This window comes from Condylura cristata, unplaced genomic scaffold (genome assembly GCF_000260355.1).
Source record: "Condylura cristata isolate star-nosed mole 26May11 unplaced genomic scaffold, ConCri1.0 scaffold00032, whole genome shotgun sequence".
NCBI lineage: Eukaryota > Metazoa > Chordata > Mammalia > Eulipotyphla > Talpidae > Condylura > Condylura cristata.
Window position 1 is genome coordinate 13,162,551 of NW_004567133.1, and position 10,092 is coordinate 13,172,642.

The 10,092-nt window shown below is 53.6% G+C and overlaps 1 long non-coding RNA gene across 1 annotated transcript in view; it reads left to right on the top strand.

The window, feature by feature from the left end:
* Positions 1–16: 16 nt before the first annotated feature.
* LOC105854298 overlaps positions 17–10,092 on the top strand; it is a 23,466-nt gene continuing 13,390 nt past the window's right edge. The window contains exon 1 of the long non-coding RNA XR_001145982.1: positions 17–178. This is a non-coding gene — a long non-coding RNA (uncharacterized LOC105854298). The remainder of the gene's footprint in view (positions 179–10,092) is intronic.

The following is a 10,092-nucleotide window of genomic DNA, read 5'->3' on the forward strand; positions in this document are numbered from 1 at the left end:
CCGGCCCCCACGTGCCCGGCCACGTGGGCTGGGGCGGCGTGCCAGGGTCCCCAGGGCACGGCTGGACCTCAGGCGCCAGCGGGACACCGACCCGACCCGACTTGGAATCCCCGTCCGCCGGCGAGCCCGGGCGACCTGGACGCGGCGGCCGCGGCCGAGCCTCAGGTTCCCGTCCAAGGTGAGCGGGGCTGGGGCGGGGCGGGGGCGCGGCGCTCTGCAGGTGGGTGAATGCGGGCGGCTTAGAAACTGGGGGCGCAGCGCGCCTTTCCCGGGGCCGCTACTCGCCCGCGTCCCGGGCGGGCGGAGCCGCACCTGGGCCGAGTTGGGGCGCTGCACCTGCGCCCGCCAGGTGACGCCCGCGTGCGGGAAGGACCCAGCCGCGCCGCCCCGAGACGCGCTGCACATTCTCTCGCCTGTAGTGGGATGTTTCCTTCGACTGTACCCGACGGGCGCCTTTACATTTCTCCACCCTTTGAGTTTTCACCAGCTCCTGTCCGCCCTGTGAAGTGTAGAATCAGCAGATTATCGTATGTTTAGTGAACGTGACCAGCAGCGTCTGTTCGTGCATGTGATGTGTGTCGCTGACATCACCGGAGAGTTAGTTTTACACACCATCTGATCACCTATGCGTGGCGTGGAGTGACTGACTGAGGAGTGACTTATCGGCCCCTGGGAGCTAGGCCTGGGGCGCGCTGCTGTTTTTTTGCTGCACGGAACTTTCTGCCACGCGTACCTGTGCAGGCTTGAGCCTTATGTTTGTAGGTATGTGGGGGCAGCAATTAGGGGTGCCCGCAGCCAGCCACGCTGGGGTATAGCAAAGCCAAGGAAGTCGCGGCCACCAGCTTGCTTTACATGTGAGGGTTTGAGCCGGTGACATTTACCCTCCAGATCCTGGCACCCGCCCCCAGCCACTGCACCTGCGGTGCTTGAGATCTGGCGCAAACCCCCCTGCCGAGCCTTAATGGCGGGAAACACTTAACATGTGTTCAGAGTTAAAAATGTGTCCATGATCCTTGCTTCTGTGGCTTGTTATAGTTCGGTGGCCCCTCTCCTTTTTCTTTTCATTGGCTTGTTGGAATTATTGTGCAGGCGTGCCAGAGGGGGAAGGTGCAGTTAGGAAAGGGTAAAATTCATCAGGGTGCTGAGCCCAGCCAGCACTAACTGGCAGGTGGGAGACCGCAGATTCTGACAGGTGCTTCCCCCTTCTGTGGGACTACTGCTGTCGGGGGAAGGAGGGACGGTGCCCTGCCAGCTGACCAGGCCAGGTTCTCTCTCCCTGGATGGCGGGAGACGGGTAGAGAAGAGTCCGGAGTCCTCAGTGGCTACGGGAGCAGCGGGCTGGTCAGGAGAGGTCTGCTGCGCCCTGTGGTCACCTGGGGCAGGCGGGGAACGAACTCACGCGGAAGTGGCTTTAGCTTCTCAGTGCTGTGCTTTAACCGCTGCGCCACCAGGGAGGGCCTCTTCCGGGCTTTTAATGGTGTTTCTGCGCCCTTTGTAGTGAGGCCACCTGGCGCAGGGCAGCGGATCTTTATTCCCTCTGGGCTTGCTCTGGCGCCGTCTCCTGGCCTCCCCGCTGTGCCCCTTCTGCGCCGCCGCCCTTAAGTGCTCCACCTGCAGGCGCAGGTGTGCCCACTTGCCGTGACCACACCATACTCCAGGTGTCCACCATCACACATACCCCGAGCCCACGCCCCCGGGCGCCTCCTGCATTGGAGGCCGCAGGTGATGGCTGCGCAGGCCAACGGCTCAGAAGCCTGAGCAGTCTTCGTTCACCCTGAGAGGGGACTGATAGAGAGATTTGTACTTTGACAGACAGGTAGGATGGCGGGGTGTCCGGGGCTAGGGGCCCTGAGAGAGACTGACCTTCTGACCTTCTGTGACCCCAGAACTAGAGAGCTCAGGTGTGAAGTGGTCTGAGCCTGTTTATCTTGCTGGTGGAGAAAGCCCGAGAGGCCCAGCGCTGGCTGACAGGCCTGCCTCCTCCCTCGCCTTCCCCGGGCTGAACAGGTGGGCCCAGTGCACAGCAGAGGGCTTCCTTCCAGTGGGTTCTGCCCTCTGTGGTTCTGGGGACCCTCCTGGGCCGGGCCAGCCTTGGCACTGCCCATCCAAGGATCCCTTCCCCACCCAGGGGAGGCCGAGCTTCTAGTGGGTGAGGAGTCGTGGTTTGCCGGCTCTTCCGGGAAGATCTGGACTCCAGCACACGGCTCCCTGGGGCCGGGGCGTCCTGGTGGCACCCAGATAATGGACCTGACCCCAGGCCCCCGGAACCAGGAGGGCTGAAGTCGATGGCGCCTGCGGTGTCCTGGAAGGTGACGCTTTAAGTGGGAAAGTGTCGACGCGATCTGGTGACAAGGCCCTGCGGCAGGCGGGAACTCCTCTTTTGTTGAGCCTAGATCTGAATCATATATTGGTATTTACATTTCTTTTACAAATCGAGTCTCTTTCTTTTAAAACGCACGTATAGCTTCATTTTCCCTTGAGTCCCCGTGGGATCCTGAGCCGGAAACAGGAAGTTTTAACCGGCAGATGCCAGGGAATCTGGGTTCTCCCCAAAGAGTGCGTCCGGTGTGTGCATTTCTGGGAAAGGGGTGTCACGGCTTGCCGGGGCTTCTAGAAGGGGCACCCTGGCTGTGCAGTCCTTCCCTCCTGGCGTCACAGGGTTCACCTGGGCCCACCGAGGGCCAGCGTCCCTTTGCAGTTTGGCCACAGTTGAGGTTGCCAATGTGAAGATTTCCCGAGACACTCTCCCCTTCCCACACACCCCGCCTCCCTGCTCTCGGCCCCCAGAGTGGGCGCCTCCCCGAGCAGCAGCACCGCGAGCTGCGAGGGGCTGCAGCTGTGCCTGACCTGCCTGTGTGTCTCATGAAGGCGCTGACTGCCTGGAGGTGTGCTTGGCGGCTGTTGGGGGCTGCACTCTGAGCACCATCCCAGAGCAGCTGAGAGAAATTCATTTACTTGCAGAAAAGAAAAAAAAACAAAAAAACCCTTAGGCGTGGGTATTTAGGTCACCTGAGGCTCTTATTACCTAACCTAAATCAAGACCTTGAAGAAAGCTCACTCAGCCACTCACAGCACCCGGCGGCGGAGGGGTTGGTGAACGGCCGGTGAGAGCCTGGGCCAGGGCGGGCAGGGCCCGGCACGGCGTTTCCAGACAGGGTGAGGGCTCCAGTGCTTGTGGGGTGGGGCTGCAGGCTCCAGAACCTGTGAATTGGGCTGAGCGGGACCCGGGAAGGCAGGGCCACCCCCACATGGGCCCCAGTTTCAACTGGCTGTCCGCATCCTGGCGTTTCCACTTTCTGCCTTGTGGAGGGCATGCGGTGGGCGCTGCTTTACTGTGCTGCTCTGCGGCTGACGGGAAGCTCCTGCACCGGCGCCCGCAGCCACTGGCATCTCTGCTGACGCGCCGCGCAGGCCTTACGCCTGGCGTGTCGGGCTTGTTTATCTTCTGTGAGCCGTCGGCGATCCGAGCCTGTCTCGGATACGCTTTCGCCAGATGTGTGTATTGTGAATTTGCTCCCAGTTTTCCACTCGCCTTTTTTTTTTTTTTTTAAAGATTTATTTATTTGTGCATACAGAACTGGGGTACAGGCCAGAGGCTCAGGGGCGGTGAGAGGCTTCACCAGAGACAGAGTGGGGAGCAGAACAGGCAGATCGATGAAGTACACTGCTGATGGGAGCAGCGGGCGGGTCAGGAGAGAGCTGCCGCGCCATGTGGTCACCTCCCGGGCAGGCGGGAATCAAACTCATGCGGAAGCGGCTTTAGCTTCTCAGTGCAGTGCTTTAACCCGCTGCGCCACCAGGGAGGGCCTCCACTCGCCTTTTAGGGCTCTATCTGGTGTCTTTGAGGTAGCCAAGTTTTAAATTTTGATAGAATCTGTGTTCTCACTCTTGTTCTTTTCCTGGGTCATGCCTTTTTGTACCCTCTCTAAGAAATCTTTGTCTACCTAGGTCACAGAGTGGCTCTAGAATGTTTGTGTATGTGGTGTGAGGAAGGGCTTGACTGTCCAGCTGCTTCCCAGGAGAACAACTCGTTGTTCCAAACCCTGTTGAAGCAGCGAGCTCCCTTTCCAGTGGAACTCCGAGGCAGGGGGCGGCGTTCACGGGTGGGAGCCTGTGTCCCGTTCCCTGAGCTTCCTGTCCGTCCTGGGCCAGCTGCTTGGGACTCTGGATCATTCGATGGGGAGTACTGAGACCCAGTACGGCCAGCCCTCCGACCTGGCTCTTTGTTTGCAAAATCGTCTTGTGTGTTCTAGGCCCCTGTACATCCATGTGCTGTTTAGAACCAGCTCATCATGTTCTCCGAATGCTTGTTGAGACTTGGATTGCGTTGACTCTGTGGAGGAATTTGGAGGAAATTGGTTTCTTGGCCCAAGTGAGTCCTCTGACCCATGAATATTTCAGTTGCTTGCGGCTGGGGCCTAGGAGACTCCAGCTCTCGCCCTGTGAGTTTGTGTGTTCTCCAGCGGAGGAGCGGCTGGGATGTTCGTGGTCACGGTGTGCACCTCCTCTTGGCTCCACCTCAGCACAGATCCCCGCCACGTGCAGGCGCTGTGCGGGGTCCCGCGGGATGTGTGAGCTGGCCGAGGGAGGCGTGGCTCGCGTGACGAGCCTGGGAGTTCAAGACAGGGGTCCCCCAGCCCGGAAGGAGGCGACTCCTGTTTTCTACACCCTTTACATTCGACGCCAGCCACACACTAAATGCTGTCGAGACGAGAGGTGAGCTTTGCACCCCGCGGCCCGTTCCAGAGCCTCGGGCGGGGACGGCAGTCTCCACTCTCGTGTTGGCAGCTGCACATGGTCAGGAGGTTCGAGCGGTTTGGTTTTCCCTTTTGTCTTTTCAGATAAGCTTGGAACAGGCCAGCCAGGTTATCGGGGTACAGACGCAGGCCTGCGGCAGGGGCGGGGCTGGGCGGGCTCGGGGGCAGGTGGCCGCGCTGCTCTTCCTGGCGTCGGTTCTGCAGAGCAGGGCCGCGCCCTCCCGTCCTTCCCCGCTCGCCCTCCTCCCTCCCCGCTGTGTCTGCGCACAGGGTACAGCGCGCTGGACGGTGCCCCTGCCCGCGCCCCAACGGCGTATGTTTGCCATTGTCTCTTTTCTTCCTCTTTCAAGCTCGACAGAGTGTGGGTGTTAGCCGCGTGGCCCCCGCGGCTCTGGCTCCCTCCTTCTAAATTCTGCCTCTGTGTCACTGTCTGCAGATGCCCCGGCGCTGGCCAGCCAGGTTGTTTCTAGCGTTCTCCATGACAGGGCTGCTCTCGCCTCTCTGCACTGGCTCCCGGTCACGGGGTGGCGGGTTCGCCGGTGTGGCGGGCAGGGTCGTTGCTGACCAGAGGTCGCGTGCCTGTTGCATTTCAGCGACCTTAAGCAGACCGTTGTGGAACCGGCTGCTCTCTGGGAGCTGCCCGGCAGTGCCCCTGGGCGGCAGGAGTGGATTTCACTTTGCCCTGGTCTCCCATTTTCCCCTCAGTGGGGAGTTGATCGGGAAGAGGCGGGAACCAGCCTCCGCGTGCGTACAGGGCTGGGGTCCGCCCGGCCGGCTGGGGCGCGTGTTGGGGGGGTGTCTGTGTCACAGCCAGCGTACTCCTTTGCTTCTTCTCAGTGTGGAGAGCTCACGAGGAGGAAGGTGTGACTGGCCCGCATGCGCTGCTTGGGAACTTGACCAGCGCCTCCAGGACAGGCCCAGGGGGTCCCTTCGCGGTACGTGAATGTTCTGTGCCAGTGCAGACACGAGACCTTTAGTCCCACCCACCAGGAGACCTTTTGTGACCTCTCTGCAGAACTTTTATCGTTTTTGATAAGTGACACTTGGGCGGCCGGTGGTGACGCTCCTGTGACCGGCCTCGGTGGACGTGTGGCCGCTGGGCCGCCTTGCACGAGTGTCCCTCGCCGCCCTTTAAGACTCGGGAGCTGAAGGTTTTCACACACGGTGGATGAAATGGGTGTCGTGAGTGCAGAGTGACTCTTTGCAGATGTCGTCTCCCGTCATCCTCCTGCCGTCCGGGCTGTGCGTGTGGGAGGTGGGGCTCCCCAACCTGCGCCGGGCACCTCGAGTGCATACGGGGCGGCGGTGAGAGCCGGGCGGGGACCCGCCGAGGCACCGCCGGACGCCGCTCTGGCTTCTCCCCGTGGCTTTGCCTTAGTGCTGCCCACCTGCACCCGGCGTAAAAATGTCCCACGTGAGCGGCCACCTGCTCCTTTCCCCTGTTCCGTGACGGACATGTTAGGATTTCTTTTACGGAAACGTGCGCAAGATTTTATTGGAAATATTTTGTTTTGGTTGTTCTCTCTCGCTTCATGGTTCTTAAAAAGTCGTCACTTGATGGCCCTCCCTGGTGGCGCAGCGGACCAAAGCACAGCACTGAGAAGCTAAAGCCGCTTCCGCATGAGTTCGATCCCCGCCTGCCCCGGAGGTGACCACATGGCGCGGCAGCTCTCTCCTGACCCGCCCGCTGCTCCCCTCAGCAGTGGACTTCATCAGTCGGCCTGTTCTGCTCCCCACTCTGTCTCTGGTGAATCCTCTCACTGCCCCTGAGTCTCTGGCCTGTACCCCGTCTGTTTGGTGAAATGAATAAAATAAATATTTAAAAAAAAAAAAAAAGCGTCACTTGACTTGTCAGCGAAAGGCCGGAAGCTACAGCCGCTTCTCCGGTGCCGGGCCTGTCAGCTCTTTAATGCTCTGCTGTCTCGACAGACAGTACAAGGGGAGATGTTTAGAGAAAGGAGAAAAGCTACGTCCTGATCTCTGAGCTCAAATGAAAAAGCCACCTGTTTCGTGCAGGTAAACTCACCTGTAGGCATCCAGGCAGCTTTTTCCTCTGGAAGTAGGTGTTTTGGTTGTTTTCGTCCTGCCTTTTTGTAATCTACATCTCCCCCCTCCCTTCCCCCCTCCCCGCCCACCTCCCTTCCCCCATTCTGTTTTTGATCACTGTATATGTTTGCAGCTCCTCGATTTATTTATTTTTTAAAGATTTATTTATTTGTGCATAAAAGAACTGGGGTACAGGTCAGAGGTGTGGGGGTTAAGAGGATTCACCAGAGACTCGTTTGCATTCCCACCAGCAGTGCAGGAGAGTTCCTTTTTCTCCACATCCTCGCCAACATTTGTTGCTGAAGTTGTTTGAAGATGTGCCATTCTCAACTGGGGTGAGGTGGTATCTCATTGTGGTTTTAATTTGCATCTCCCTTATGACGAGTGATGTTGAACATTTTTTCAGATGCTTGCTGGCCATCTGCATTTCCTCTTTGGAGAAGTGTCTTTAGCTCTTCCCGAGGGCCCCTTTTAATGTCTTGTTGGGTCCAGCTTACTGGATGTTTCGGAAGACCACCTTTTCCTGAGGATGCTAGTCAGCACTTTCCACTGTGCTGACATCCTCGTCTGGTCGGGTATCAGGGAACGCTGGCATCACAGAGTTGGGACGCAGTTCTCCCTTTTCAGTTTTCTGGAAGAGTTTGTGTAGAACTTGGTATTATGGTTTCATTACATGACTGATGGGATTCACCAGGGAAGCTGTCTGGGCCTGGGACTTTTTGTGTTAGGAGATTTTTCCACTGTGAACTTAGCTTCTTTAATAAATGTAGTGTTGATCTGGTTATCTATGTCAGTGAGCTCTCCTTGTTTTTAACCTTTCAAGGAAATTATTTCATCTAAATTGTGGGTTTCTTTTTTTTTCTTTTGCTGTAACGCTTTTTATAATATTACCTATTTGTATTCGTGTCACCTTCCTCGTTACCGGTATTGGTGACTTGTGCCTGCCCTGTTTTCCTCACATGTCTGATAGAGGTTTATTAATTTTATTCTTCTCTAGGGACTAGCTTCTAGTCTCGTTGACCTCCCCCCACCCCTATATACTAGTTCATTGATGTCTGCTCTGACCTCTGTTATTTCCTCCTTGCTTTAGATGGACACTGGGCTGTTGAGGGATTTCTCCCATTCTAAAATAAAGGTATTTAGTACTATCAATTTTCTTTCACGAGCTGCTTTAGCAGTATGTCACATGTTAAACACAAACTTTATTTTCATTCAGTTCAAAATATGCTTTTTAACTTTCTAGTTTAACTTATTTTTTGGCTTCCAGGTGTGTTATTTAGTTTCCAAATAATTTAGGATTTCAAAAGTATCTTCCTTTTATTGTGTCTTAATTCTTTTTTTTTTTTTAAAGATTTATTTATTTATGCATACAATAACTGGGGTACAGGCCAGAAGTGCAGGATGGGGGGTGATAAGAGTGTTCACTAGAGACAGATTGGGGAGCAGAACAGGCAGATCGACTGAAATCCACTGCTGAGGGGAGCAGCGGGGAGACAGGGGAGGTCCGCTGCGGCCTGTGGGTCAGCTCTCTGGCTGGGGATCGAATCTGTGCCGTAGGGGCAGCGGACGCTTCATAGTGCTGCCCTTTAACCCCTGGTGCCACCAGGGAGTCTTCCTTCTATCTTGGTAGCAGAATGTGTACCTTTGAAAAGAAATAGTATTCTGCTGTGTTGGGTGAGGTTTCTGTACATGCCAGTATGATAAAGCTGGTTGCTTGTATTGTTGATACCTTATTTTTTTTAACCCTTACTGATTTTCTGTGGATTCATTCTGTTGTTTCTTGAGAGGTATTAGAATCTTTGGCTATAATTGTGTCTGTCTGGCTCTTTGAAATTCTTTGTTTGTTTCTTTTGCTTATGTAGTTTGAATCTGTTAGGAGCATAAACATTTAGGATTCTTTTGATTTCCTATGAATTTAATCATTGTGAAAATTTTAAGATCTTTATCTCTGATAATATACTTTGCTCGGAAACTTTGTCTAATACAAATATCAGTACTAATTGATAAGCATTAGCATGGCATATACTGGTTTTTGTTTACTTTTAACCCATATCAATGTCTTTAAATATAAAGTGTGTTTCTTACAGGCAGCACGGAGCTCAAGGTGTTGCTTGTTCTTAGCCATTCTGAAAATCTCTGCCTTTTACTTGGATTGTTTAGGCCATGTACATATAATGAGACCATTGATATGAATAAATTCGCCATCTTGCTCTGTCTTCTACTTGTCCCATCTGTTTTTTGGTTTCCTTTTATCTCTTCTAATGAACCATTGGATTTGTTGAATTTTTATGGTTCCATTTGTCCTGCTGGGTGGTGTCTCAGCTGTAACTTTTTTAGTGTCTGCTCTAGGACTCATGATGTACTTGCTGCTGTTGTACTTCCTAAACAACACATACAGTTATAATCGCACCTTTCCCCCACCTGACCTTCATGCTAGTGATGCCATCCATTTTACTTCTAAGTATATTGTGAACCCCTCACAACATTGTTAGCTATGTTTAGTCAGTTATGCTGAGGGAGTCAAATACTATAAAAAACTGGCTACATACTTACCATTTCTGATGTAGTTCATATCTTCCAGACGTCCTTCCATCTGGTATAATTTTCCTTCTGCTGAAGGACTTCCTTAACATTTCATGTAAAAAGCTGCAGATGATGAATTATTCCAGCTTTTTATATTTGAAAAAAGCCTTCACTTTTGATATTTTTGTAGGTTATTATAGAAATACCGTTTGATAGCTTTCTTTCAGTACTTCCAAAGTGATACTCCCGTCCCTTCTAGCTTGTGTTGTTTTTAACAAGAAATCTGCATTATCTTTGCTTCATTATATGTAACATGCATTTTCCCCTCTGCCTGCTTAAAAAATGCTTAACGGGGTAAAATACACAAAAGAAAGTCGACCATGTCAACTGGCTGAAGCGCACGGGTTGGTGGTATTAAATACACGCACACTGCTGCAGTCATTAAGCTCCAGGACTGTTCTTCTTGCAAAAGTGAGCTGCTGTGCTCATACAAAACAGTAACACCCAGCATCGTTTCTTCAGTATTTCTTACAGGGCAGTTCTAGCATTTATGAGGTCCTTCAGCTTCTGTTTATCTGGGAATGACTGAATTTCTTCCTAATTTTTGAAGGGTACTTTATTATACACAGAAAATTCAGTTGATTAGTTTTTTCTTTTGGCACTTTACTTTTTTTTCCCTAAAATATTTGTTTATGCGGCCCTCCCTGGTGGCGCAGCGGGTTAAAGCACAGCACTGAGAATCTGAAGCCGCTTCTGCATGAGTTCG